This window comes from Oryctolagus cuniculus, chromosome 18, assembly GCF_051225735.1.
Source record: "Oryctolagus cuniculus isolate XC-2025 breed Fujian yellow rabbit chromosome 18, ASM5122573v1, whole genome shotgun sequence".
Lineage (NCBI taxonomy): Eukaryota > Metazoa > Chordata > Mammalia > Lagomorpha > Leporidae > Oryctolagus > Oryctolagus cuniculus.
Genome location: NC_142884.1, coordinates 68,964,647 through 68,978,049, shown reverse-complemented (window position 1 = coordinate 68,978,049; position 13,403 = coordinate 68,964,647). Strand labels below are relative to the sequence as shown.

Genomic DNA, 13,403 nt, shown 5'->3' with positions numbered 1-13,403 from the left:
TCTCGGGGCGGGGGGAGGGGAGGGCTGAAGTGTTTCTGATATTCATTGGGAGATTGGGAGAGAAGATACGAATATGCATACTTTTGTGTGTTTTCATATTTCAAGTCTTCAAGGCACTATCATCAGACACACCCACCCTGTTCCACGTGAAGACAATGTCCCAGAGACTGTGCCCGGCCCCGCATCCCTGGTCTCCACCTCACCAAGTGTTAGCACACTGGAATCCTAGTTACACTTTACATGCAATAACCAGGAGATGCAAGGCTGGAGAGCTTTTAGCTCCACAATTGTTGTCTCGGCTTCCACCACGGATGCCAGACCATCTGTCAGGGAACTGCTGCCAGGAGCGGATATTTATCTGGCTTTTCTGTCAATTTAAGAGGACTTAGCAAGCTGGCCACCCGCCAGCAGCCACGGATCCAACCTTCAGAGAAATGGCTGCCGAGGAAATGACTGAACTCGGCAATTTTCATCTCCCTGTTCATTTATTCAATTTCTGCACATCTGCACGTAATCCAAGGGGAACTGACTCAGTTCCCTCGCACCTCCACCCTCTTCCTGTTAAGATCCTACTCATCCTTCAGGATCCAGAGAAATTACAGCCATCAATAGAACCACACTGTTGCATCCACATTTTGTGTTCTCCTGGGCCGTTGGCTCCACACGTTGCTTAAACATGTATCACCTATTATGCTACTACTGGCAGATACCTAATAGATTGGACGATAGCTTCCTCACCAAGGATGCAAAGTCTTTTGTAACTCACCAAGCTTCCAGCAAGTGTCTCTAGCTAACTGTAACTACTAAGTAATTATTGCAAGAAGTTGGAATGAACAAACAGTTCTTTATGGTTGGTGAGAATGCCCAAGAGAAGTATTTCCTGAGTTTTCCTGTGAGACCAACCACTGGAAACATAAATACAGTCAGACACAAAGGTCAGACAAATCCCATTTTAGCATGCCAGATGTATTTGCAGTAAGAAATAAAGGGTACAACTTCCCCATACATCATTCAAATGATTTAATATATGTAATAACTGAGTTACATGTTTTGTCTCTTAACAAATAGAAACAGAGATGGTAAATGTAACTAATGTTCACAACATGGTCCTATTTAAATTTTTCTAATGGGCAAAGAAACATTTAATTGTAAGGAAAAAAAAAAAAAAACCAAAAAACAAAACAAAAAAAAACCCTTGGTTTCCTAGGACAGCTGTGAGTCTGGCAGACTGTTTTGGCCTAAGTCAACAGTTTTGAAGGAAAGTTCAAGATCAGAGACATCAGATTTCGGTGATTAACTTATGAGAACAGCTTTCCTAATGTCCCCAGAACACAGGGATTTCCACTGAGAACTTGGGGCTTCTGTCCGCATGCAGATGAACAGCTTTCAGGAGGAACCCAGGAGGGAACAGATCGATGAGGAGAGGTCCGAGGCTGTGAGAATCACAGTGAGCGCTTAGGAGTGGGCCTGACGCTCAGAACGGAGTCAGTGCCGGCAGCCTTGCTGGCAACGCAAAGGCTTGGCTGGATGCAGCCGTAAGGGCGGTGATGCCACGTGCACAGGCTGGGAAGAGGCCTTCGGAAGTCAGGCTCTCCACCTGGCTGATGGCGGATTCTCTCCGAGAGCTTTAGCGTTTTCAGTGCATGGGTCCCCTCCCAGGGGAGCTCAGAGTACTGGTCTAGCATACAGTCGTGGCTTTGGGATGCCTGAAAGATCTCAAAGGGCTTGAGAACCACTGCCACGATGATAAGGTGGGTCGAGACGGAAGTTAGTCTAGAAAGGGGAACTAGGTCAAAACGAGCCTGAGAAACAACACAGAACACAGCACAAACCAGGAACCCAGGTATCCATCCGCGTGGAAAACAGACACAAATACCCAGTGCAGAGTCATCCCTGCAGAGACACACAGGGCTGCAGAGAGGATGAAAGCATGCCAGGTGACGAACACGCATGAAGCAAAGGCCAAAGACGTCCAAGACCGGGGCGCTGGCAGCTGAGGATCAGGGTGCGAGTTACCCAGAAAAGCACCAAGAGTATTGTCCAAGAGCTTGTGGTCGAACAGAACCAGGAACACATAATCAGCCCCTCTTTTGTAATAACAAAGTCGCTCAGCCAATCAGACTTCGGATTCTAAATGAATTGCACAGGCTCACTGACAAATATACCAGTGTAGAACCTACAACCTATCGCTAATGCCATTTAGTATTAGTCAGCTACTCGTTGGCCTAGGAAGACCTAAGGGAAGAGATTTTTTATTTGAAATCAGATGCATTTGAACCATTTATGGCGAGCCTTCTGAAGATCACCAGAGAAACCAATACTCATTCAAGGACTATTGTGTTAGGTCTATGCAAATGAGAAACATCACACAAATCCAGGGTTTGGACCACAGGGACCACCAGGACAAAGGCCACTGCCCACCAGAACCCTGCTTTAATGGTTTCTCCCTGGAGTCTGCATTATCAAGTTTTCACATATGATAAAAGTGAGGGGCCAACACCGTGGCTCACTTGGTTAATCCTTCCCCTGCAGTGCCGGCATCCCATATGGGCTCCAGGTTCTAGTCCAGTTGCTCCTCTTCCAGTCCAACTCTCTGCTGTGGCCCTGGAGAGCAGTGGAGGATGGCCCAGGTACTTGGGCCCCTGCACCCACATGGGAGACCAGGAAGAGGCACCTGGCTTCTGGCTTCGGATGGGTGCATCGCCGGCCATGGCGGCCATTTGGGGAGTGAACTAACGGAAGGAAGACCTTTGTCTTTGTCTTTCTCTCTCACCTCTACCTGTAACTCTACCTGTCAAATAAAAGACAAAAAAGATAAAAGTGAACGAACATTTGTTCAGATGTCCAATAAAGATGGAGAGAAACCTACACCCATGGCTGAAGGAGTCTGGAGCTCTGTAACGGAAATCTGGGTTCAGTTTTGGCAGAAAATATTTAAATGCATTTTTAAAAAGGTAAACATTCGGGAAAGGCATTTGCCTATCACCTAACACGCTGGTTACAACACCCATGTCCCTCCTTCATGTACTTGGGTTGCATTCCCAGCTCTGAGTCATGATGCCAGCAAGCAATGGATCAAGTGATTGGATTCCTGTGGTAGGCACAGGAGACACACTCATTGCAGTTCCCAGCTCCTGGGTCCATCCTTGGTCCATTGGCAGTCATCCAGTCATTGGGGGCATCTAGGAAGTCAATCAATGGATGGGAGCTCTGTCTCTTGACTCCGTTTCCTTCCTTCTCTCCCACTCCCTCTCACTCTCTCTGCCTCTCAAATAATAATTTTTTAAAATGTTCAAATGTCACAAGATGACAAGCGATTTTACACCCGCTTAAACCTTAACATGCAATTTGCTAATGAAACTCACAGTGTTCTGTCTGAAACAGAGGAAATGTACAGTAAGAGTAGAACAATAAAACTGTAACAGAAACTTCCCACGATGGAAAATGAAACACACCCACTCGCCAAGTCATCCCACTCAGGATTTCCCCAGGTCTGACACTCCGCAGAATGCATTAGCCCGTCAAACACGGTAACTTGGTTCTTGTCAACTCTCCCCTTTCAAGATCTACCTGACCAGCTCTAGTTTCCAAGTCTGCTTCTTGGCGCAGCAGCCCCAGCTTTCAGGGCTGTACCATCTCAAGAAGGGGAAGCCGAATGGAGCTTTGTCTCTCCCCCTCCCCCCACAAAGCGTCACCAAGGGTTTATTTCAATAAATTTCTCTAATTTTTCTTTGCATTCCATCCCCCATGGCTTGTTCAAACCACTGTGGCCCATGGATGTGTACACACTCAATTGAAATCCTCACGACTCATCATCAGAACCCCCAGCAGGTTGTAAGAAACGTGGATTCCCAGGGCCAACTCCGGATGGTCTGAATCAGAAACAACCCTATTAAGATCCCTCCTGATGTGTGTAGATGTTAAAATTGATCATCGCAGCTTTAGATAATTCGCCCTTGAGAATTCTCTGGATGGTATCATCTGCACTTCATATAAAGTTTTGTGTTCATTTTTTATCTTAATTTCAGAAGCAACCTCCCCCCCTCAAAAAAATCACAGTAGGCAAAGCAAACAAACAAATGAATAAATGATTTCCCAGCTGTTCTACTTCTGTCTTACCTTCTGAGGATCACAGACTCTCCTATGGCTTTAACTGTAATTCTTATGCAAATTATTTCCCATTTTGCCTCTCACTCTCACCTCTTTCATATCTACTTTCAGATTTAAAACAGGCTTTTCAGAGATGTCCATTTGGACTGACCTATAGCTATTAAAAACCAACTGGTCTAAAATCTAATTATCTTCTGCATTCAGTGTGTCTTGGTCTTTCTATTATAAAGATAATAATAATTACAGCAACACAAGATTCCCTGTTGATTGTGATGATCAGACAGTTTGATAAACGCACTTCTAAGAGCACTACTTCCCTCCATGAAAGCAGCTTCCAGCTTTTTGAAATAAGATTACCATTAACCCCAATGGGTATTCTATCACACATCAACAATCTTCTTTGTAATTACCTTGCTTAAAATTTATTTATGTGGATGGAAGGGAAAACGAACACCCCTACCCACTATCCCACAGTCGGGAGGGCAGGGCCAGGCTGAAGCCAAGAGCCTTGAACTCCATCCAGTTCTCCCTTCCAGGCAGCAAGAACCCCAACACTTGAGCCATCGCCTGCTGACTCTCAGAGCATACGTTGGCAGGAAGCCTGAACAGAGAGCACACCCAGGAGACAAACCCAGACACCCTACTACAGGAAGGATGTAGGTATCCCCCAAGAGGCAACTTAACGGTCAAAGCCTGCCCCTGTAATTGCATTTTAAATTCCAAGTTTTGCTGTTTTTTTTTTTTTTTTTTTGGTGGGGGGGGTGAATAGGGAGGACTGACCTTGTTAGGCCGTGTCACAAGTACAGAGATTTACCACTGAATTAAAAAGTCAGAAATCCTATAAATTTCAATGTCTATTATTGGGAATTCCACTTTTCCAAATTACTCTGAAAGAAGTAATTGAAACTTGGGCCTCTGCTTCTTAATTACAGCAAAAACATAAGTCCTGTGTCACTACACGACTTTGAGAACGTGTTCACATCCCTTGGTGAAAGGCTGGTTTGCATTCACATTACTGCTATGTGTACTTAATCCCCAGGAACAAGAGAAACCTAATACCTTTTAGAGCTCACGAGGTACTCAACTCCACAGAGCACCAGCCAACTCAGCACACTGAGCATTCACTGGTGAACTTCAAATGAGTTCCATTATGCCTGAAGCGAAAGCTCAACACTACCTTATCACTTGTACTCATGTTTGATAACACGTAGAAATGGGAGAGTGAATAAAATAGGGTCGTGCAAAAAATGATTTCAATCAAGGCAAAATGTATATGAACGCATTATCTCCGAACCACATTGCAAGCCAGGAATAACAAAGCTCAGCAGGTTATATTTTCAAAAATTAAGTTGAAAGTTGTCATTCAATAAAAAAGCAATTTTAATGTTTGTGCTCTAGCTTTTCCTAAAGTGGTGTCATAGTGTTGTGAGATGTGTGCATATTTTGACAACACAAGATATAAAATGTATTCCTCTTCCGGAGATCAATACTGAGATGACTTACTAGTCAATAAATGTAACACAGAACCAGATGAGGTCAAATGCAAAGGTTGCTTGGTTTTTGGTTCATGGAGAATGAGAACCGGGACTCCTACCAAGCTTCCTCTTAGCATTCTCCCTCTCCGCCTGCCTTGCAAGCTCTCATGAATGCATCCAGTTCCCGTTTCTGCAGCTGTCTCCTCTTGCCTTCCCTAGCCAAGGAAGGCCACCCTGAGAACAGCTCCTAGTTTCAGCTTCAACCCCCATGGGGATGCTGATTGCAAATGCATTCCTATTGCTTACACTTCCATCAGAATCTCTTCCATTTGGGTCTAGAAATATACACCCAAAATTAATTTTATTGTCACCAAATTTTGAGAGTTACTGCATTTAATACTCTTGGAGAACACTGATCAAAATTATGGATACCCCTAGGCTTTGCCTTGCCTTGCGAGTTGATTCAGTTGCAAAGTGCTTTGGAAAAAGGTACCTGCAGTGTATGCCGTGGTTACAGTACATGTACTAATGTTCTCCTTTATATATGAACACTGCATGGAAATGACTATTACCTATGTATTACTGAGGAGCCTATCAATGAGATGACAGTGGAATGCATACAGCTAGATATTACCACTTAGCACATGAACACTATAGCACTCAGCGCACGGGACATTCCTACCACACGCCTCTACTGAGGCAGCCAGGACACAGCTGAATGCATTTATACAGGTAGTATGGAAGCAACCTGCAGTGATGGAATTGCTACAAGGTACCTGGCAGGAGGCTGTGCTAAGCTGTGGAGGACGTGTTGTTACACAGATAAATCTAATTAAGAGACAGGCACATAAAAAACCTGTGACTAAATGAACCAACAAAACTTTCTACAACGTTTAACCATCTAACTCAAAAATACTCTTTAGGGGCTCGGCACTGTGGCATAGTAGGCCAAGCCTCCACTGGGGTGCCGGCACCCTATATAGGCAATGGTCCTAGCCGCGGCCGCTCTTCTTCTGATCCCACTCTCTACTGTGGTCTGGGAAAGCAGTGTAAGATGCCCCAAGTGCTTTGGCCCCTGCACCTGCGTGGAAAACCCAGAAGCAGCTCCTGGAGCTTGGCTTCAGATCAGCTCAGCTCAGCTCAGCTCCAGCTGTTACTGCTACTTAGGGGGTGAACCAGCAGATGGAAGACCTTTTTCCTAGCTCTTCCTCTGTCTGTAACTCTACCTCTCAAATAAATAAGTAAAACTTAAAAATACACTCTGTTAATGGCCAGCAAAGTAGAATTTTAAAACATTTTTGTTAATTCAGATAAACAGCTATAAAAGAAACATACCTGTGTGTGCATGCACGTGTGTGTTTATAGGAATATTTCAAAAAGTTCGTGGAAAATGGAATTAACAGCTTATTATAGTACACATTTTTTTTTGAAATCTACACATAGTTTTTTCATAGTATACATGTATATGAACTTTTTGAAGGACTTGCATGTGTACATACCAGGGACATAAAATACACACATATAAATTATTGTGTATATGTATATGTATAGTTTTACAGAAATGTAAAATATCCAGAAGAAAAATATTTTGGTCCCTGAAAATTTAAGTTCGCACAATACATTGGACCCTCTCAAAACACCGCTTGATGTAGTCTACAGATGTACTGGTGGACTTTCTAATGTTAATAAGACACTACCACAGATGGGTAAGGTTTGAAAGAAAACACGTTCACTTAGGCTCACAGTTCTGAAGTCCAAGGTCGAGGGTCCGTGTGTGGTGACGACCTTTCAGCTACAGAATTCGGACGCTGCCTGGCAGAAGACATGGAGCAGGAGCGTGTTTCCTTTGGTCTTCTCCCTCGTCTCCTGAAGCCACCATTTTCAATGATGGAAGCTCCACCCTAATGACCTCATCTAATCCTAACCGCTTCCCAGTGGCTCCACCTCCAAACACCTCCCCGGGGCGAAATTCCTGCCTCAGATTCGGAGGACACTGACCACGTTCAGATCCCAGCAGTAGGGAGCAAGCGTTGCAGACAAGGATCATGGCCAGCAGGCACGGCTGGGAAGCTGTCTGTGCAGACACAGGCTCAGGGGGCTCGGACAGTGCAAGAGGAGAAAAGTTGGGTGCCAAAAGGGATGTCCTTAAAGACAGTTTCAGAAACTTCAGATCTCCAGAGGGTGCACAATACAATTATAGTTGTATTTCTGTGTCCACTAAAGCAAAATTACCAGCACCAACAAAAGAATGATGAGTGAGAGAGACGCAGCAACACGGACCATTTAAAACAGCCACAGGTTCATCTTAGGGCGGAAGGGAAGGGAAATCTGGCTTGAATTGACCTGAGCTGTTCTGACAAGCACTGAATCGTAGAAACTTGTTTCACATGGAAGAATATGGTTACTTATTCTTGCTCCACTGGAGCAAGAATGCTCAGAGATTTTTCTTCTAGAAGTTTACAGAGATACAGTTTTGCGATTAAATATCAGCACTCATACTGTATTTCTTGAAGAAACCTGACTTGATCACCTGATGGTCTGACACACCTGACTTGATCACAGGACGCTCTGTGTCCCTCCAACAGCTTGGCATCCAGGAGAATAAACAGGAACCAATCTGAGCAACAATCTTGCTAGATGATAACTCAGGGAGTCAAACAAATATGCATGCATGCATCCCGAGATTAAGTAACGGAACAGAAATTTAAATGGTGGAGAAGGAGCAGCTGTTCCATATAGAAAAATTTAAATTCATAACAGGGAAAGGAGTGAGGGAACATACAATATCACTGTCAGGGATGAACCCCACCAACAAATGATGTTACTAGGATGACTGATGGAAGCACAATAATCAGTGAGTGAAAACCTGAGGGGACACTGGCCATCAGTGTAGGCTCAAAGCAACTTCCCAAGGACAAATCTGGCAGACATCCTATTATCCAAGAGTTCGTGTACACATCACAAATAATAGGCCACACTGACACACGTACCCCAAGTAACTCAGGCATTAAATCCTGAGACGGACACAACAGGAATGTGGCATTCCTGTTGAAAAATGTGTGAGTCTGACTTGAACACCAGACAATGGCTGGCAAACAAAGACGGAGGCAGTCTACAAAATGACTGACACATTATTTAAGACGTCAAAAGTTTCAAGCTCATGAAAGATGAGGATAAGGAACTGACACGAATGGGAGGATATTAAAGAGGCAGAGTGACTCAGTGTAATCAAGAAACTGAAATGGATCCCGGAACAAAAATAGGACATTAGGGAGGAAACTGGAGAAATTTGCATAGGATTTGTAGGTTAGTTACTGATGTCAATTTCCTGGCTTTCATAATTGACTTGTGAATTGATAAGTTATTTACACTGGAAAATCTGAGTGCAGGGTAAATGTGGACTATCTGCACCTGTTTTGCAACTTTTTTTTTTTCTAAGTCTAATATTATTGCAAATAAAGTAAGTTGTTTTTTTCAAAAGCTACAAAGCATTGTCCTATGGATCCATCCATTCTGGTGCTATCTGCAAATTAAACATGACATATTACTGGGGCACATTATTTGCTTCCTGGTGCACATCTGAGTTTATTCTTCTTGTGTGTGAAGGGACACGTTTTCCCATGTAATCTGCCAGGTTTGTTGATGAGTGCACATCCAGCCCAACTGGCAGTAAAATGCCTTTACTATAAATGTAGTTACATTCTTTATACATTACAATAAGTAAAAGAAAATTCCTGATGAATCTCGCATACAGAATCAGATGCTAATTGCCCATAATTATTATTGTGGGTAAATTTCTTTGGCATAGGGGAACATTTTAGCACTAATATATATATAAAGTGACTCATCAGAAACACAATTGAGTACCCCCAAAAAATAAAATTTGGTAAATTTACAGCACTGAGTAATTGTCTTTCATTAAGTTCTCCTTAATTAGATACTTGGTAAATACATTTATTAGTGATCACAAAATGAATCTACAAAACAACTTGAAAAAAAATCTGGAATTTACTATGTAATGGATATTCTTTTCAGGATGATTACTCTCAAGAGGAGCTGCACACATGACAGATAGCCCACACTGAGCTTAACATCTGCTTTGAGGTACTGTATTGTTCTTTTTTTTATTTATTTTATTTTATTTTTTGATAGGCAAAGTGGACAGTGAGAGAGAGAGACAGAGAGAAAGGTCTTCCTTTGCCGTTGGTTCACCCTCCAATGGCCGCCATGGCCGGTGCGCTCTGGCCAGTGCACCACACTGATCCAAAAGCAGGAGCCAGGTGCTTCTCCTGGTCTCCCATGGGGTGCAGGGCCCAAGCACTTGGGCCATCCTCCACTGCACTCCCGGGCCACAGCAGAGAGCTGGCCTGGAAGAGGGGCTACCAAGACAGAATCCGGCGCCCTGACCGGGACTAGAATCCAGTGTGCCAGCACCGCTAGGTGGAGGATTAGCCTATTAAGCCAAGGCGTCAGCCTGTATTGTTCTTAGTAGGTAGTGAATGTCCATTTAAAAAGAAAAGCAGTCATCAGGAGGCTGCGTCAAAAAGAACTGGAGGACTGTCTGTGTTTCCACCAGTTTTCACCAAGTAACTGAAAGCAACCAGCCTCAGTCAGTTCACCCACCAGTCACTTACAGCTGCAGACAGACGCCTACATAAGCCACAGAGGGGCAGTGGCATTCCGGGTCCTCAGAGCCCATGCACTAGGCACTTGCAACATTCAACCCAACAAGTGTTTTTCTCTCGCTCCCTTCCGCCCTCTCTTGCTTTCTGTCTCATCAATCCAAGTCCATTGCTAAACTATTTTCAAACTAAACAGAACTAGATGACAAAACATAATAAACTCAACAAATTATGCAAGTCATTGCAATATTGAACACCTCCAATTTTTTCCAATTCAATTATACTGCCTAATATATTATTTCAAACTGTTCCCTTTTCCTCATAAATTAATCCAACTGCAAATACCAATGTTTATCATTATAATCACACTATGTGTTACCTTACACAAACTCAGAAAACGAAAACAGAAGTTTTATCCAGTATCTGTTGAACAACTAGCTTTCGATTCTATATAGTAGAATCAGCAATATTGATTAGACAAAAATAAATGACTGATAATGTCAGAAGTCTTTTATAAAATAAATAAAAGTTGGGGTGGAGGCTCACATATTTCACCAAACAAGAAGTAAGAGATACAAGGACTGTACAATTGAAGAATTTTTAACTAAAGACCAAACAGTTCTTTAACTACAGAACACACATTTTCCTGTTGTCTTATTTGCTTACTTGTTATAGAGGTAAAGGAAGGTTGATTTTCGTCATGGTTAATACTACATAAGACATTTTAATTAAAGGAGCTTTGCTGATATGCTTATTGACATATCCAGTGGCATGTGGGAGGAGTTAATCTGTTTTCTAATAAAAGGAAATACATTGAAACATTGCTAGGAATATACAAGTTCTGGAGAAGAAGGTAATTACCAGCCCTGGCAACAGCCTTCCTTCCTTATGAAGTGGGTCACCAGGAATTGACCCCTTCATTCTATGAGTGCAGGAAAGGGCTCCTTTTTAGACTTTATTTATTGCACTTATGGTTATTCAACTAACTTCTGTTGGACAAGTGTTTCATGAAGGGATCTACGATCAGTGATGGCACAGAACATGAAATATCAACACTTCTCCAAGCCCCAGACCTCACGGGGTTCAGTCTCATGGAAAGGTCAGGCAAGCACTCCCAATAGCAGAATTTGACCTAGAAACGGTGATCAGGAAAAACTCTGCTGTGAAAATGATTCTTGCAATCATGGAAAAGAGGCCACTAATTAATCTGAGGAGAAAATAATTTACCATAGAAACAGCAAGCATGAAGTCTATATGGGGTGGGAGCAGGGTGAATGGGTAATGGGACTGGACTAAAATAGTACAATGTATGGAAAAATATGCAGAGATAGAAAAAGGAGGCCAGATCATGTTTATGCTTAGGATAATCCTGTCATTTATCATCAAAACTGGAAAGGCTGAATATGAAAATGTGGTATCCTTATCATTAATCTGGACAATAAGGATCACCCGTCTGGAACAGATGGCCTTGGTCCTGATATCAATGTGCCCCTTCATCTAAAAATAGCAAGGAGAAGCGGCAGAAGAGGGGTGTGGAGCAGCAGGTGCCATATAGAGAAGTCTGAAGAGTTGAGAAAGGCCAAGAGGTCAGGAGATGTTGAGTCTGGACATGGGGGGAGCACCTCAGTGGACTATCCAAGAAGTGACCATGAGAGAGAGAGAGAGAGAGAGAGAGAGAGAAGATAGGTCTGGCCGGCGTGCGGCTTACTTGGCTGATCCTCCGCCTGTGGCACCAGCACCCCGGGTTCTAGTCCCGGTTGGGGTGCCGGATTCTGTCCCAATTGCTCCTCTTCCACTCCAGCTCTCTGCTGTGGCCCGGGAAGGCAGTGGAGGATGGCCCAAATGCTTGGGCCCTGCACCCACATGGGAGACCAGGAGGAAGTGCCTGGTTCCTGGCTTTGGATCAGTGCAGGGCGCCGGCCATAGCGGCCATTTGGGGGGTGAACCAACAGAAAAGGAAGACCTTTCTCTCTGTCTCTCTCTCTCACTGTCTAACTCTGCCTGTATAAAAAATAAATAAATAAAAGAGAAGATAGGTCAAAATCTTCCAACTGATTCTCTGCAAGGGTGGATTTTCTATACTCTAGGAAAAGCCAAACATCTCAATTGTCATAGCAAAACCGCTAGACCCTATCCAATGTCTGGGTAAAGGTTTCCACTAGAGGATATGATTATCATTCACCTGGGGCAGAAATAAATCAGTGTTGGCAAAAAACTGCCCTTCTGTATGGATGGTGCTTTGGGCAGGGGAGGGGCATCACACCGCCGTGGCTCAGAGGGCAGCAGTTCAAAAGACTAATGTGGACAACCAACCGGAGTGGCATGGTTGGTGGACTACAGGAACTGTGATCAGTGGCATCCAACTGAATTCATTTTTCATTCCAATTATTTTCAGTTATGCCCAAGACTTCTATAACATGTCATAAATGTTAGTCTAGTCTTCAGGATATTTGTTGGATTAAAGGAAAAACCTGAATCTCCGCCAGAAGAAGCTGTCATGAAAACACAGAGCTAACTTACTTTGTATAAGCCAGCCTTTATTCTGGTCTCTAAGTGAAAGTCTAATGTGGGCCTGTTGGGTGAAATAACTTAAAAGACCCAAGGCAGTTTGGTAGAATAGCATTCTTTCACGGCCTCCAAAAGAACATGGGAAAGAATTATCCATTTAAAAGATCTGATTTCTTGTAGTTCGCAGATAGGAGCTCAAACTATTTTTATCTAGGTATTAAGGGAAGGAGTAGTCTGTGAAAGCTCTATGAATTAGATTGAGATCTGTCTTGGTTTCTCTGAACTCTCTGGAAGCCAGAGGGAGATTCTAAACTTTTCCCCAAACCTACTCTTTCAATACTTTTAGAAAAAGCATTTACATGGCAAAAAAAAGTTGCATTATATAATTATGATTTATTCTGGAAATTTAGTAGCATTTTTGTATATAACATCACTGCTGTCAGAAAATATCTTCCTTCATATTATGAAGTTTGAAGATAAGACCAAGTTTACACTATGCCTTATAGCTTAACTTCTGTATCCAAGTTTCAATTTCATGATAGAAGCCAATAGAAAAGTAGAAATTACTCCTAAAAAATTTTAGAGGCATTCAGTACCATATCAATTTTATACATCATGAAATTTCAACTATGATAAAGCCAAAGGCTGTTAAATTTTCACTAAGAAAGTAATCAGAAAAAATGGGAGA

General features: G+C 43.0%; 1 long non-coding RNA gene across 2 annotated transcripts in view; it reads right to left on the bottom strand.

Moving 5' to 3' along the window:
- Positions 1-7,893, bottom strand: part of LOC149121021 (uncharacterized) — a 141,752-nt gene extending 133,859 nt beyond the window's left edge. Inside the window, exon 1 of one of the 2 annotated variants that reach the window (XR_016224969.1) lies at positions 7,329-7,893. This is a non-coding gene — a long non-coding RNA (uncharacterized LOC149121021). The remainder of the gene's footprint in view (positions 1-7,328) is intronic. The other variant, XR_016224968.1, reaches the window with a different exon arrangement.
- Positions 7,894-13,403: the final 5,510 nt, after the last annotated feature.